Here is a 17,757-nt window from a genome sequence, read left to right as displayed (position 1 = left end):
AGTGACGTTAAGTTTAAGAAAAATACTTTACGGTACACAAATAATTACATTTCTATTCAATAGCAATGGAATCATTCAAACCATAAACAAGATCATATGAACCTTCGGAGTAAACAAATAACATAGTTAAGAATCGTAAATCTTGACTTCGGACAAAGTCTCGGTAACTTCAAAAACTTATTTACAAAGCAACGGTAGGTAATATCGGTAATACAATGTAATCGTAGTAACAAAAGTAAACGTAGGCAAGATCGGGTCTCGATATCGTTAAAAATAAACTCAAAAAAAAGTAGACTATATTTTTATATTTATATCACATTAATGAAAGAAAATGTCCAAGTTTTTTTCGGACAATGAATTATTCGAAAATAACTTGGACATTTTCTTCATCATCTTTTTTATAAATATCACGTTTCCGGTTCGGTTTCAGTTTCACGTACCAAAATGCTTACATTGCACTTGCACGTCGCAGGTGGTTTAATTTTAATTTTTAAAGCGTAATCGGAAGGTGATAATAGTTTATGCCTTGAATAAATTATGTTACAATTATCGAATATGGTACACGTGAAATTTCATCTTTAGTTTGGTGACATTTTATGGTACAATTCGATAATTATGTTACATCTGGCAGCGTTGAAGTTACTTCAACCAACACTAAGGGGAAAAGAAATAGAATGCGAGCGAGCAAGATAAACTTAAAGAAGAAGGGATAGCAACGACCTCGGTCGGCGACACTAATAACTATAGCAATATGAAATCTACAACGAAAATAAAGAACCAAGGTAATAAGAAATCTACTACAAGAATAGATAATAATTTATACCACAGAAATTGAGTAGTGGATTACAAAGAAGATACCTAGATACTAAATTTTTGAATGTCATAAAAAATGTTCAAGCAGAACAAAACATGTTACAGCGGTTTTTAAATTTCATTTTAATTTAAGTCCACGTTGGAAATATAAGCAATTTGCAGTAAAGGGCTTTGATCGTGTTTTCGCGCAAACATTGTTTTGCATCTATACAACTTATTTCTGCATAGTGTCCATGTGAACATTTGGAATAGAAATGTAGGGTAGTTGTTAATATGTGTCCCAAGTAAAATACCATGGCATTCAATTATGACAGATTTTAATAGAGCAGTTGAATTTCCATAAATTCGCATCGCAACGTTGTGGTGCTCTTCTGTTAATGGTATGCAAAAACTAAAGATGAGTTATTGCTCGTTCGGATTATTCGAGTATTATTAATCACGTCGAGATTAACCCTAAGCACAATACACTACAAGGGATTTCATAATGAAGACATAAATAAACGTCATTAGTACGCATTTAAAATATAATTAAAAAATAAAAGCCGTTGAATTATTCAAATGCGCGAGTATTAAAAACATCCTTGTGTAGATTCTTAAACGTTGTTAGAGAATAACGAAGCCGTAGGTAAAGCACGTCTTTCCGACCTAAACTCTTCACGTATGCAAGGCGAACACAAAGAGGGCTACATAAAGGCGTAGGTAATTGGGTCGGGTAATGAATAAGTGAATGGGCAAACGGAGCGGGGCGAGTGACCACCAAACAGTGAATGCGTGCGATTGCCCCCGGCCAGTCCTAATGGCCGCCCTCTCTGCCCAAAGGGCGCTTCATAATTAAAAGAACGACGTCAACGGGATTACAGTATTTTATTTATAGTCACGATCTATATTGCTAATTAACGTTCTCATTTTCAGCTATCAAGCTGTCAGAAAGCCGCCGTAATTACTTCAGAAATTGGGCTTGTATAAATATGATATGTCTCTCGTACTCGTCGCTAAATTTCGTTTTTAATTTGTTTTCGAGCGGTTCGCTCCGTTTTTAGTGCAAAGAAATGGTCCGGTATGCCCACAAAATTGGAAGAGAATAACAAAATTATTACAATTAAACTTTCTAAACTCTCCCGAACAATAATCACGAGCACTTCGAGGAATTTCGCTCTAGGAGAAAAAAAAACGTAACCTTAATGAAAGGAGTTGAAAAATTAATTGCCCATTGTAAAACGCTGAACGCATAGAAGTTTTATTAAAAATTTTAAAAATGGAATCCAATTAGTTTTTGGATGAAACTCGCCGGCCGCCCATAACCAAATAACTTCATTCGCCAGTCACAGGTTTACAAGGGCGATACAAGGAATGCCATTTTAATGGGAAGCGTTATCGAGGGTCAATGCGGATTTTCGCATGCAGACATTTTTATTAACCAATAACTGCCGTAAAAGAAAGTCCATCTGCTTTGTTAACAATATAATGATGTAAGCGTATTTAAGTAGAAGCACTTTACAGTTCATTATTTCTACATCATTGACTAAGATTAATGAGGTAAAGGTGGAGAAATTTGTATTACGTATTGCATAATCGGCGGTTCTAATTGCAGATTGTAACACGCGATGGCGCTAATGAGCTTAATAGTCTAGCCTTTGAAATATCAAAGTAATATTCTACCTACCCAAATCTCCACTGGATTAAAAATAGTTACGACACCCCACCTGTGACGGTTTAATATCAGTGTTTTGTCAAATGGTGTCGTGTGGTATATTATGATGACGCCTTCCATTTTTTGTGTAACAGATTTATCTCAATTTTCGACACTTTTACCCAATAAGAAGAAATGATGTATGCCATCCAAAGCGCCTTGGAATCATTAGAGAGAAGGTGATTGCATTTTTGGGTCTTCAGAGCATTACTAAACTTCCAGTTGACAAATGTAACGGGAACCTGTTCGGGCGTTTGTATTTTTCAAATTTCGAAGGCGTAGGTTGTTGGCTCAAATCTGAAGCATATTACTGTGTGAAATGCTATGCGGTCAACTACACTATCCTCAAAACATCTGTCCAATCAAAATTGAAACTTCTGTTTGTACAGGGTGGCCAAATAAGAATGCGAGGTACTGTATCTGGGAACCTGTGCATCGTAGAGGCTTGCGGTAAAAAAATTTATTACTAAAGTGGCCACGAGAAAAACCTGGAAAATATTTTTAAGTTTCTGCAATGGCCGCTAGGGGGCGTAACTGCAATCTGGAATCTAAAGTCGCTAAATATAGAAAGTACCGCAATCCATTGGGCTCGTGTGTTAGAGAGAGAACGCATGATTTTTGCCCAAAAATGGCGGAAGTTACCAGATTCTAGTAACTTTAATGTTAGGGATTGTTCCACCTGTTTGGAGATATCTGTATATATTTTTATAAAACATGACGTACTATGAAGTTAGGTTATAAAAAATGACAGCTATTCAGATTTTATTTGTCAATTTTTTTAAGTTGGCAGCAAATTTGCCCAAAAATGGCGGATGATTGCGGTACTTTCTATATCTAGTGACTTTACTGGAATCTAAAAAAAGTGTGTTTTCTGTGAATTCCGCTAAATTAGCCTAACAAAAAAATGTCCGGTCTTTGAGCCTCTACGATGGATAGATTCTCAGATACAGTACCTCGCATTCTTAGTTGGCCACCCTGTACACTTCCGGCATCGGTTAGAAAGAAAAATCCCAATATTGACTTAAATTAATGATTTGGGAAACCAACTAGCCGCGATCCAAAGGATTAACTATACAAATTTTCGTTAATACCGGCCACAATTATTCTATTCGGGTCGCACAAAAGATTCGAATAAACACGATTAATTGATTGACAATTGCTAAATACGACATGAAAAATTGAAACAAAATCCCTTAAAGAAAGCTTGTTTGAACAAATTACACCGCACTCCGGCGTTCGACAAATAAAATAAGAAAATCGTAAATTACTTACTGTCGCACTTACCACCCAATAATATGGGTCGTTGAAAGCTTTGCGATAAACAAGGCGTACCTAACTTCACACACAAACGCGCACAGCTTCTGAACTTCACTTTCTTTAACACCACAACTTTATAACGAACAAAATTAATTTGACTTTACAAAAAGGGATCAACTCGTAGTCAGAAAATAATTTCGAAATATACTTCCGAATAAGGGAGTTAAAATTGTTTAAATGACAAAAAATATAATTACGACCATTCGGTTTCATTGAAAGCCGTTATGCACAAACGTTAACTCACGGAGTTACGACAAAATAAAATATTATTACCTTTGAATCCTGGCCACTGCCGCGACCGTATGAATTCAGAAGGGCACTCTGTGCCAATAATCTGCAATCAGAAAAAACACAAAACAAATGAGAGGGAATGACAGCTCGGCATATAAATGCGAGAAAAATCTAACCTTTATTACGACGGGAAATTGAATACTGAAATTGCAATCAACATTTAACAAAAAGCAATAATTCAAATAACTGTTGACTAGTAAAAGTAAAATTTTGACCCGGCACGAGTTGTCGGTATACAAATCGGGAATATATTGTAATGGAATAAACGTAACTTTAACTAGGAAGATTTGAAACATAATTATAAAGTAACCCGAATAAATTCTTCGTAACGACAAAAGTAACGTAAATAAAATCAGGGTATCGAAAATCTACGTCGTCAGTCCATTCATTTCGTCAAAAGTCCGGTGGTGTTATATCTAGAGATCTAGAAGGCCAACGCCACGGACCTGTAGGCCCAATCCACGTGTCTTCAAAAATGTTCGTCACAGACATATAAGCATCATGGGTAGAATGAGCCGGCGCTCCGTGAGGTTGAAGCCAGTAGTTTTCCCCAAATAATGTCTACAAGAACGGTACAATGACATCTATTATAATTGTTAAAAAATAAATTCTAACAGTCACAATTTTAGAAAATAAAACGTACATGATAATAGATATCTATAGGGAATTGTTGATCGATGTAGAATTTTATTGGGACATTTGAAAGTGCAAAAAATAAAGCATGTTTCATTTGAAAAAATCCACTTTTTAAGGCTTACAGTTATTAAAATTGACATTTAGTTTTAAAACACCTTGTAGAATGGCGATTACTAAATCATTGTCATGTAACATCAAGTCAGTATTGTTGCCTTTGGAAGATTTTTTGAAATTCACTTCAATGAAGTAATAGGTTACAGGGCCCTAAAAAAAGCAGTCAAACGTCAAAGTCTTAAATAACTCGAAAACCTTTGATGCTGGGTATAGAGAAATGTGGTGTCAAACAACGTGTATTTGCATGTAGATTTCGAAAATGCAATAACATACAGGGTGTTCTATTTAAAATAAGAAAATTGCTATCCATATCCGGTAAACCCGAAAGTGAAGCGATTAAATCCACGTAAAAGTCATCCAGGTTCGATTTAGGTATTTATTCCACAATGGATGTCGACGTAGGTAGTAATATAGTAATGTTCAACGAAGCAATAAATATATGAAAATAAAAATGGCGGAGAAAATGATAAGAGAAGCCTAAAAGGATATAAGTGATAAAATAATGCTGAGCCATCAAAATGGATACATACTCCGCAGCGTAAATCACTTGTACATATAAATCCGCTAAAGCGTATTTAATGGAGAAAGCCAACCACGGCACCAGAAAGAGAGAACTCCAAAGAAAATATAATAGCAAATACAAAAAGTCCTTTTCAAGTAGACATAAGTCGAGTAAAGTAAAGGCGTGTTACATTTCTTTCACAGGTAACCACCACGAGAGCACAATCTGCTCTAAAGGAATAAAGTCCGATTCCAATTATCGATCACGTCACGGTCAGATGACGCTGCGATCAATTAATATTAGCGTGTTTTCCTTATGAACATATTTTGACCGATAATGTGAATGGGTCTTAAAGAATACACGCTGCATGACCGCACCTTGACTGGAGAGAGGGAAAAAACAGAAAAGTATATTCGAATGACCTCTAGCGGCAAAAGAAAGGATTAAGGTAAATGAAACCTGTAACATTGAACTAACTACATCTAAACTAAACGGATTTGATCGCCCGTTATTACTTAAATGGAATAAATTTAAATGTTGAAGCAGAAATTTAAAAAAAAAACGTTAGAGAGTCTTCCCACGTTTACGTTAATCTCATGGAAAAAAGGAAAACCCCTTCTTTGGGACTTCAAATGTGTTGACACATATGCTCCTTCACACGAAACTTCGAGACTCCCTGGTTTAGCAGCTGAAAACGCAGAACAAAATGTAAACACCATAACCATCTACTTGAAAACATTACTTTTATACCAGTAGCCATTGAAGCAAACGAAAGTTTGAATGTCATCAAAGAAATCCGAAGACGAATTTATGAAATCTCTGGAGAATCCCGTTCTATATCTTACCTCATTCAACTGTTTAGTTTCACCGTTCAATGAGGTAATGCTGCATCCATCCTGAGGAACCATTCCTACTGGAAAAGCTCTGAATAAAATTCTATTTAGAAACCAAACCACGTATCATCTCTAAATACGTTTTACATTGGCAATGAGGAAGATATACCAATGCCTCACTTACTATCTATAAAATAGTTCTGTTTCTACAACTAAATACATTTTTTGAATACTCCTTCCAATGTTAGTGTGCATAACTTGTGCGTGTGGATATTGTATCTCTCTGCTTATTCTATGGTTGCTGACTCTTCGTGTTTTTGCTGTTGCACGTTGATATTTCCATTTTATTAAATTTTGCATCAATAGTTAAATCCTTACTTTGTACAATGTACATTGTACAGTTCTTCCATTACCTGTGGCCCGGTGATTTTTGGAGTCGAATGCCTTTTCGTAGTCCACAAAAATCATATTCATAACCGACGCTCGGCCTGATGAAGACGTGGTACGTCGAAATCGATCGCCTTTAGAAATAAAGAATTTTGAGTCTCAATTTTAAATTTTAATTTTTCCATATGATGTCTTCTGATCATTTGTAATAACGGGCGATCAAAAATGAGTTGCTGTCGAGTCGCCTTTGGAAGTTCAGGTTAAGTACGATTTCCTATGTAAACAAAAATTCCAAAGGTGACTCGACAGCAACTCATTTTTGATCGCATGGTATTAGTGACTGTATGCGTTGTGATTTTTTTGTCTACCTCTACAGGTTTCCAAAGTATTTTTCAGCTGTCTTTATTATGTCTTTTCTTTTCGTTACATATTCTCTTCTCTTCTATTATTTCCTCTCCCATATGTCTGTAGTTTGTTCAAGGTCTTTTAGAATCTTTTTTTGCTTCTTTCCTTGTTTGCCTGTATAGATCTGTCGCATACTGTCCTGTTTGGTAGAGGTGCTTGTGCTCTTCTATTTTTCTCTTCGTTTTAGGGGAATTTTCCCCTGTGTTGGTTTGGTCCGTCTGGTACTCGTCTGACTCAAGAACGGAAAGAGGCAGCGATGTCAATTTATACGAGTTCAAGGATCAGTGCAATTGAATATGAGCTGGATGCGGGCTGAGTGTCAAAAAATTCTCTTACTACGTATCTTGTTATGTTATCTGGTTTAGTGGTTTATATCATCTGTGTTTTGCATGTTTTTTAATGTTCCTCTTGATGATTTTCGCTGTTCTTTCGTAATATTTATGAGTCAATCTCATCTTTTAAACTTGTCCTTCGTCTTATCTGTTCTTAATACTACTCTGACGAGTCTATGGTCGCTGCCCGTGTAGCATATATTTAGTGATATTGCATCCGTGACCATTCTTTGGGTTGGATGTTAATATAAGGTCTATCCGTTTTGCCATCTGGGCTGATCGAGATCCATTTTCTATGTGCTTTTTTATTGGGAAACGTGTTTTTTGCGTATAGTTCGTTATCTTCCTATAATAGCGTATAAATCTCTTATAGGTGTAATGATTACTCCTTTCCTTTTTTCCTGCTTTCGCTATTTTCTCGTTTTTCAGCTCTATCTCTTGCTCTGCGTATATGGTTGTGTTATTTGTAGTGTTTGCTTTTTGACTGTGTCCGATATTCCTTCTGCGATTTCGACTTCAAGTATAAGTATGTATCTGTTTTTTTAAGAACCCAATTCCTCTTTGGACTCCCTTTTCGTGTCCTTTGTGGAACAGTGCCTTTCATGATTGTAGTATTGACAGATCTTTTGCTCTTCCCGCCTCGGACAGTCCAATTATGTCTTATTTGATGTTAGATGGCATTCAATTCGTTTTGAGGGGTTTTTGGTATTAGAACGACACGCTTGCCATTGCGGACTGGCGAATTGGATTAGGATTGCATATGGGGATTTTTATGGGTAGTTGATGGAGTACTTAGTCTTTCCGCGGTATGAACGGCTGCGGGGAAGAGGGCGACATCGACAGGTCGAAAATACATGTTTTGAGCTATATATAATATATATATGTATATATAATTGAGTTGATCAATTTATTGAAATTATCTGGTTATCGTCAGAATGAAGCATTGTGTGGTAAAATGTTCCTAGATTAAATCAAAGGAGCGCTATAAAAGCTTAATAAATATGCACCATTTGGCTTGGTTATCCAAAACGAAGCAACTCAGCGTTGTTGCATTGTGAATAACTAAGCGATTTTCCAGGTTAGATAGTTATAACGCAGGTTTAAACACGAATCAATATTGAAATGGATTTTCATTCAACGTGTAATAATGGCCCTCCTACTAGCCAACTAATTAACAGTAGAAATTCATTCCACAAATTAACTTTAAACGAAATTTAAGCGGGCAAAACGTTCGCCTAAAACAACTTGCGTTACAATAATTTTAAATTATATATCGAATATAAGAGACACAAAGGGTTAATGCTGGCTAATTTTGCAGAAATTATACACATATCTTTGTTACAACAAACATTCATTAGCAATTTCGCCGCGTTGTTAATGTTAAGTAGACACAATTACAAAGATAATGTACGTGGGGGACGTAGAGATCGGAGCCTTAAACAGAAACGGCAGGGTAAAACCATTTCTATTCCAGATTCTGAATGGTGTTTACTTTCCATTAGGTAGTAAAAGTGTCGATATCGCACACAAACTAACTAGAATCAGTTGGCATTAATTTAGATTACTTTGTGTTGAGCAAACCGACCGATCCAGCAGAGACTTACATAATTTATGTTTATGGGACTCCCTTCGTGACATTGAATTACTAATTTCTTAACGAAGATCCCTTTTTATCTAATCGCACTTTGATGCAGCTAAGATCTCGTCGTGATTTTATATATGATTTTGCTCATCCTTCTTTGGAGTACATATGCAATAAAATTCGATCTTATATACAGTGGCGTAACTTCATTTTAAAGGCCCGTCCTCAAAAATATTTGGGGGCCCTTTCCCTTACGCTTAATATAACCGCTTGGATTTCTAATGACAACCATCTTAAAAATATATAAATGAAAGTTCACTAGAAATGCACTCCAGAAGATTCGGATTCTTTAATAAAGATATCACCCTCATATCGATCTTCCGACGTTGCTTAACTCTGAACTTATTTCTTCGCTGTTCAACGTTCGTTTTTTGCTTTTCTCTTGGAGGTTCCACTATGGTATTTTCGTCCATTCTGAGATGTCTGCTTTCAAAATTTCAAACGACAAGTACAGGTGCCGTATCTACAGACACCGCTGGAGATACATTTAAACTCATTTAGTTATTAAGTTTGATTAGCGATTTCTATTCTTTGTGTATGAATCCGCCTTTTTTGAATGACGGTAACTGTTTCGTCCATGCAGAGGTAAATGCTAGAGTGTTAAAAGTACTTAGTCGCATTCATCTCGAAATACAAGTTCAGTTTAAGGTTACCGTATTCAGCACCTTCAGATATCTTCTGGACTGCAGAAGGTCCCGCTAATTAACAAAGTGTTTCATGAAGGTACTTTATGTAAGAGACTTCGGAATTTTATGTTTCACAAATGGGAAACGGGTGGCGTTGCTTTTAAATCTCTTTTAGCTGGCTACTTTTGAGCATATCAAATTTCGTATTAAATTAAGGTCAGATTTAAATGATATGATATGATGATTTAAATTCAATAGTTACTTCCTCGGATTGTTAATTTTTGTATATTGTAGATATTGGTCCGGATTTTTCACCTATAGGTACCTATTTACCGCCTGTGAACAATGTTATCTGTTCCTTTAGTAACGCAAACTATGTAAATAATTAACACAAGCGTAACATTGAAGGAGTTCGGGAAATTTTCAATTTTTTTCAGTATTTTTTATATAAAAATTACATTTTTTGTTCATTTTTGCCGGGGCCCCTTTTAAGTCGGGGCCCGTCCTCATTGCGTACCTTTGAGACATTGTAGTTACGCCACTGCTTATATAAGCTTATAGTTTTCGTCTGTCTGTTCTCTTATCGCTAGTTTCACATATTAAAATGAAGATATTTAAAGGCAGACACAAAATTCTATAGTAGATACTAAGATTTTTTTATCCGAAGTCTATGTCAAAAGGGCCAACAAACTTTGCTTATTGTCTTCCAGTATTCGAATAGGTCGTTGGAAAGAAAATTTGACCATACGACTTAAAGCAAGTTCAAAGTCACATTTTTCATTAATTTTATTGGGGAAATAGAAAAACGCACTGTCTCGAGTAACCGAGAATTTTTCGAAAAGCATCGGGAGGTAGTTTAAAGAAAGGTTTTGATTTTTTTAAATTGGTTGCGACTTTGAAGACATTTTTGAAAAGAAATTAAAGTTTCTTATACTTGCAAACGGTCAGAATCATAACATTTTATGGAACATCTGACAGAAAAATAAAACTACCTGGATTTCAAATTGGGACTCAAATTGACACAATGAAAAATTACAAGAATTTATTTTAACACACATCATAAAAAAATAAAATACGCGAAAATCCTGTTCCTGTAAGACAAAAAATTAAGACTAACAGAACTTTTAAAACATCACAACTGGCTCGAAGACTCTCTGACTCGGATAGTAAAACTTTTCTTGTATTGCATCAATTATTTCTTTATTTTTGATAAACACAAATTTTTGACCTAGAAATTGTAAAAACGTCTTCACAACGTTAAACTTATTTCTGTATTCTTTAACTAATATGAGAACGATTACGAATTCTATTTTTAAAATTGCGGCTGGACTACCGGTACCAAAAATTAGCGTCACATACAAATACGCTCTCTTTCAAAATAACCGAGACAACCTCGTTTACTTTTAATTCTTCCTATTTCAGCAAAAAACCTAATAAAATCAACCTCCTTACTCCCGACAATACTCGAAATTCCATCTACGCGCCAGAACTGATAACCACCTGAATCGCTTATCTAGCACGTGACATTGTTTGTCGAAAAATCAATTAATTCTTGTCCGATAACAACTTTTTATCAACACCTGACCAGATAAACCTTTAACTCTCGAAATAATTTCTCTTAAACTTTCCCTAATTTACCCACTTTAATTTATGATACAAACAAAAATACTATAAATGGAATTAAATGAACTAAACAATTACCAATTAAATTTACAATAAGAAACTACCATTAAAATGATAAATCAACAAATTTTTCCAATTCTGTGCCTATATGAAATGTCTATCATTTCCGATATTCAGACCGAAATTACGTTGACAACGCGTATTTTTACACTACAAAGTGGCTCGCTCTTATCTTCGGTATTGTTTCAACCTGGAAAAACGACACCCCCATAGTTTACACAACAATATAGTGTCAAAAGTCGAGTGTACACATAACTAGTGTTGACCAGGCGTGATCGACGCATTGGAAAATTGAATCATGGAGCGTTACAGCAACGCGTTAAAATAGTGTGAACGTTTTACAAAAATGGGAACGTTTCGCCAAAATAAATAAATAAATTAAAAAAAAAATGAATAAATAACTTAACGCTTCCTTGATATACGGATAATTGCAACCAAGCTGGAGGATTTTCATGATTTAGTAAAATTTGTTTCTTCTAGCTGGGTCCACACATGAAAAACCATATACATACTTATTTATCTCATTTGAAAATTTTAAGCCTCCCATACACGCTCAATATTATTGCGCAATAGTTTGGTTTGTGCAATATAATTGATCGTATGTGGACAGTATTGAAAGGTCGAATCTTGACGATTAATGTGCGTAGATGCTTCTAATAAAGGCAAACATATCGCGTATTGCAATAATCAGATGTGCGCATGCGCTGATTGCGCAATGTTAACTTGAAAATGAATGAAATGCTAACCATTGACGCTTCTAGTAAAGAAAAACATAGCTTACATAGCTATGGCCGTTTGGGAAGTACTGATCAATGCGCTAAAGTAATTCGCCTTAGGGCGAAATCCTTTTTACATGGTTTGCTTGTTGCGATAATCTTTGCTCTTGATATCTCAAAGGCATGAGTTTTCGTGGTATAAAAGAATACATTCCTCCGAAAATACTTTATTATCTTTAAAAGCCATTTATTAGCACATCTGTAGGCTGGAGTTGCTGGACAAATCACCCTAGTCTCCCCACATAAACCAATTGGTACGGATGGGCTGCGGTCGGTTCGGTGATCAAATTGGTCAATTCACAATCCAACCGGACCGGTACGCGCCTTGTCTTCCATTGCCACTTATTAGCGAATCGGTCAGCGTATGAGTCAGGACCGACCGATCTGGCGAACCGATCCGGTAATAAATGGCGGGCCTTAACGTGCATTGCTGCACGGCACTTTCACAACAACCAACCCACTGCCTTTAATTTTTAATTAAATTCCATTCTGGGACTTACAGAATATTCTCCACTTTTTCAAACCAATCTACTCCTCGTTGACCCAGTTCATACAAACTCAGCAAACAACACGCTGCGTACTAGGCTTGATAACGACGGATCTGGCCTTTGCAAAATTGTCACGTAATTTTAGTTAACTCCCGCGACTTCCTGGCGCCGTCAGCCTTCAAACGCATTTAAGTGGTCAGGACCGTAAACCAGGACCAGTTTCACACATACAAAATCGAAAAAGTTGAAGTAAAACTTGACTCATATCGAAACGTAGGTACACTGCACTGTTACGTATTTCCAAGGAAAATTATGTTGTGTTTAATTAATTAATTAATACCAGAGCTACAACACATTGAACATACAATCTAAATTAAAGAAAACTCAACAACAATTTAGAAACAAAGGGAAAATAATTTGTTAAATTATTTACAATGATACTAAAAAAGTAACAGAAACTAAAAAACCATAATAAACCGTACGCCTTTCAACAACATGAGAATTAGTTGTTCTCTAATGGTGTCAGTTGATACTTTAAACGGTCGCAATAGTTGCAGTGATCCGTAATAATAACAGCCTTTCAGCCCTCTAGCAAGTAGCAACAACTCTTACGGAATTGTAGTTTTTTATGCAGATTAAGAGTAAAATTTTGATTTCTTCTTTTGGTAGATCAACTTTCATAACATACCTTTTTAGCATATTTATCATGAAAAATAATATTTTGTCCGATACCTTGCAACTCTGTTATTAAGCGACAGAACAAGCTTTTTAGGGGACAACTTATAGGCCAGTCAATGAACGTGGAATACGCGATACTGTGTAATTTTCCGCGTCTCCACCGAATCGCATTAAAATTTGGATTTAGATTCTACTTACCCTCCACTTCAAAGTTGAACTTGAACCCAGGTTTGCTTTTAATTTTTTAGGGGAAAAAACTACCCCTATTAGAAAAAAATCGTATAATTGAAAATTAAAGTGGGTAATTGATTCAAATTATAAAAACCAACCCTTGCGAAGAAATTCGAATAGTTGTAGTAATTTTTTTCTTCATTGATACTATATATACAGTAATTTTTTTAATTAAAATTTTACGAATTTATTTTATTTCAATTAAAAAAACAATACTTATTGTTTGAAATATACGTCCTAGATCTCTAGATTTACAATAACAAATAGAAAAAAATAAAATTTATTTTTATATGAATGTTAATTTTTTATTTATAATGCAATAATGCTTTGAATTGTAAAAAGTATTGAAAAATAATTAAATTTCTTCTTCATTTTCGTCTTCCTCATCACCTACACTTCTTTCCACATGAACCTCATCCTCGTTCTGATCTTCGGTCTCATCTTCATCTTCTTCGTTGTCCATTATTGGAGCACTATTGCCTTAATAGCACATTATGTGTATCTTACAATGCTGCAGTAACTACACGCGTTTTGATGTATTAAATATGTGATTGGTTTTTTACTCATAAATCGGTTAATTTTTAAGCTACGAAGTGCTTTAAAAAACCATTTTGTAGGTTTTTTTAAAAGCTATAAGAATATTCAAATTAATTTTTTTTAAACCCTTATTAAAGGGTTGTAGTTGAAACGGCTCGAATGTGTCACTAATAACGAGTGTATGCAAACTTTGAACAGCCATATGTTAACCAATTTTTGTTTTACAGAAAAACAAAAAAAGCAAAATGAGGAACAGCAAAAGCTACATTTTTTTATTCTTGTAAATTTTTCGTATCACTAATATTTTTGAAGTTATTTTGAAAAAAAAGGCAATTTTTCAAAATTTCAAAATTTTTTTTTATTCAAAACTACATTTGCAAAAATAAGCACTTTGCTAATTAGTGGGCGATTTCCCCCTTTTTTACCAAAAAAAAGGACCAACTTTATTTTGAGCGTAACTCACTTAGTTTTGATGCTAGGAACTTTTCTTAAAAACAAAAAGAAAGGTTTTCTCAAACACTTTAAAAAAGTATTCACAAGTTTTCCGCGAAAAGTGCTTCATTTTTTGGTTATTTCACGTTGAAGTACTCGATTTGGAATTTGACGAATGAGAACCTACTTTTCATGAGCTACTTTGCTTTTACTGGGTCTACAGACTTCATAAAGATAGACCATTTTGTTTGTTTTTTTATAAGCTATATTTTTGCTAAGAATACTTTTTTCGATAGGTACCTACTTACTTTTAGAGTTATTTGCGAAAAACCGTCTAAAAACCCCCAAGTAAAAGCAACCCTGGGGCCTGGGCTCAAGTTCACCTTTGAAGTATAGGGTAAGACGTAAAGCAGGCCTTTCACGTGCATTCATTTCATCGAACTTGGAGTGTACACTCCTGCAAACAGACCAGGTTCGGACGTGGAAGGGGTCATCGCGCAAAGTTTGCATCGTTCTTGGTGCGGAGCCAAGAGTTTTGCCAATCTTGAATTCTTGGCGCGGAGCGATGTTGGGCGCGCGTGGATGTGGTTGTCGCTCCTAGAGTTAAGACATAAGTGAGATAGATTTACGCATTGTAGTATATGAGGAACCGAAAACGCATGTTCGTTGTTTTCGCGTGCACAATCGTACCTGTATTTGTTTACCAAGTTTGTACGAACCATGTGCGAACGTGGAAGTGGTGTTTCAACATTCTGTTCAAAGTTGGCGCTAATTCAAAGTTCGATGAAATGAATGCACGTGGAAGGCCTACTTAAGAGGAACCTAAATCCAAATTTTCAAGCAAATCCGTCGAGGCGCGAAAAATTACACGCCTGTACGCGATAACTTGAAAACGCTTGTACCGATTTAGTTCAAACTTTGCACTAAATGATCGCATGAACAAACCTATTGAAAATGGATCAAATCTAATGACCCGGTAGGATCACAAGGCTCTGTCCCTGTTCTAGATCTTTTTTAGGCGTGTGTATTAAAGATTTTTATTTATAATTTTAATTTATTTCAAAATGTGAAAAAATATATAGGGCGTTCCATAAAGATAATGTTATTTTGTTTACTATCTCAACTCAATGCTCTATTGTTTTTCTGATTTGACCATTGTAATCCTAATAAAAAATGGCAAACCATAGTGGACCTTTAGCTAGAACGTACTTTCTGCTTGGCATTAATTTGAACAATATTTTGATTTTCTTGTTGGGAACGCCGCACGTGTGATTGAATTAACCGAAATTACATTCGCAATGAGCGACTGTTTAATAATTAATTATCTAATGCCATTAGCATATATCTGTTTGACATAATTAATTTGCTCAACTCATCGACCGATGTACCGTGAAAACTTCACGATCCTTTGCCGACAAATCGAAACTAAATGAAATCTGGTTTAATGCTAAAATCCGTCATCAATCAAAAACGAGAAACTGGCCACAACAGTCAGAAATAATGAGTTGTACAAGACGGATAGGAAATTAACTTTTCGACTTTGATGTAATGCAGCTCGGTTGCAGCTGACGACCGTACGCTCGAACGGTTACGCATTATTATTGATACGCTTGCATCCATTCTGATTGAAGACAGATTGGGCAGTTAAAACTGATAAAGTGGTGCAACTGCGGAAGATATTGGAAGTTTTTTTTATTCGTATAATCCCGATGAACCGAAGTGACGTTGTCAGTAGCCCTCATTGCCCATTAGCGAGATTGAACTCCCATCCCCTAGATTCCGGTCTTTCCCTTATTCCCTCCGAAAGAAATTATTTCCTGTACACTAGAGGAAACGAATTAATGCATTATGCACATACATTATTGATTACGTATAATGTGAAAACCGTGACGTTCCATTGTTGCTTTATTCCATTGGGTATTCTAACTGCATTATCGCTAATTATTATATTTTGAAATTTTAATGCGCCCCGTACTAAAAATTACTTTTTCTTTTTGTTTCAGGTGTCTTACAAAACAAGAGGGCGAAGGACGTATTTCCGTTAATGTTTTCAAGCATGTATTGGCACTCAAATGAGATATTCAGGTTTCTAAAGGACAACGAAATCAGTTTGTGCAGTGATAAAATCGAACGATGAGGATGAACGGTGAATTGCGGCCGAATTCTCGCGAAAATTTTAGTTGTTTTAAATGTGTACAAAGTTTGTTAGATAATGATATAGTGTTACAAAATGGACTCCATCAAAGACAAGCTCTCCAGCGGTATCCCGACGTGTACCGAAATTCGAAGGCACACGCAAATACGTTGTACAATCATCATTCTGTGTTCGTTACGAATTATCTACATTCTGTGTTAACTGATTTACTTAACAATTGTACTTAAGAAAAAGTATTTTTTATCCGGGCAATTATAAACTTACACGAGTATTTACTAATGGCAATAATTTGGAAACTGAAGAAAAGAACTATGCAACCGACGAACATTTTTTTTGCAATCGTTGCTGAGACTTGTGATTATTGTATAAATTATTGTATTATGGTTTATTTCTCGTTACTATTGTTGTTACTAGTTAATATTTTAATAATTCTCATTATTTGGTAAATGTTCATTTGTCAAATTGCACATGTGGTGGTTTCGAGCATCATACTAAGCACTTTCGCCAAGCGACATAATTTCTCCCTAAAAAAACTTTTCAATGTGAAAGTTCAAACCAACTGTATTACTGCAACCATTATGTCGAATTGGTAAGAGAACTGTATAAATTTACATTGTTTACTTTGTTAAACTAAATTATGTGCAATAAACCAAGAGACTTGCCTAAAAACAATCACGTCTGTAATAAAAATCATCGTTACACTCACCATCATTTCTTCTATACCTCTCACGTCAATTTAAGAATTTAATGATTTGCTCAAATACTTTGTTTCATAATCCAGTGTGCATTCCACAATAAACCATTTTAATTTATTGTTGTTTTATTATTCTTATTACTGAAGTGGGCAAGTATAGCACCCTTACAGAAACGGGGTTGTAAGAAGTCATCTACAGGTACATTAAGAAGATGTCTATTTAGAACTAGTGAGAAAAATAATAATAATAATAATAACGGCTTTATTTAATAATAATAATAATAATAAATTAAATAAATAAATAATTAAATAAACATTAAACATACGAGTATAAAACAAACACTTATCACACAATACCTACAAAGAGTACGCAGTATACTTAAAACAAAATTACACGGTAGAAATACAATCAAAGCTATTAACACTTATGCCACACCAGTGCTTACATACTCATTTGGGATTATACGTTGGACAAATACAGATTTAGAACAAATA

At 35.1% G+C, this 17,757-nt stretch overlaps 1 protein-coding gene across 1 annotated transcript in view; it reads left to right on the top strand.

The window, feature by feature from the left end:
* Positions 1-17,380, top strand: part of LOC116171050 (LIM domain transcription factor LMO4-like) — a gene marked incomplete at its 5' end in the record, with an annotated part of 80,784 nt that extends 63,404 nt beyond the window's left edge. Inside the window, 1 exon segment of the mRNA XM_031487697.1 lies at positions 16,417-17,380.
* Between the last annotated feature and the right edge of the window lie 377 nt (positions 17,381-17,757).

This window comes from Photinus pyralis, unplaced genomic scaffold (assembly GCF_008802855.1).
Source record: "Photinus pyralis isolate 1611_PpyrPB1 unplaced genomic scaffold, Ppyr1.3 Ppyr1.4_LG5, whole genome shotgun sequence".
In the NCBI taxonomy this organism is placed as follows: Eukaryota; Metazoa; Arthropoda; class Insecta; order Coleoptera; family Lampyridae; genus Photinus; species Photinus pyralis.
The sequence above is the reverse complement of the archived record's forward strand: the minus strand, read 5'-3'. Positions and strand labels throughout refer to the sequence as shown.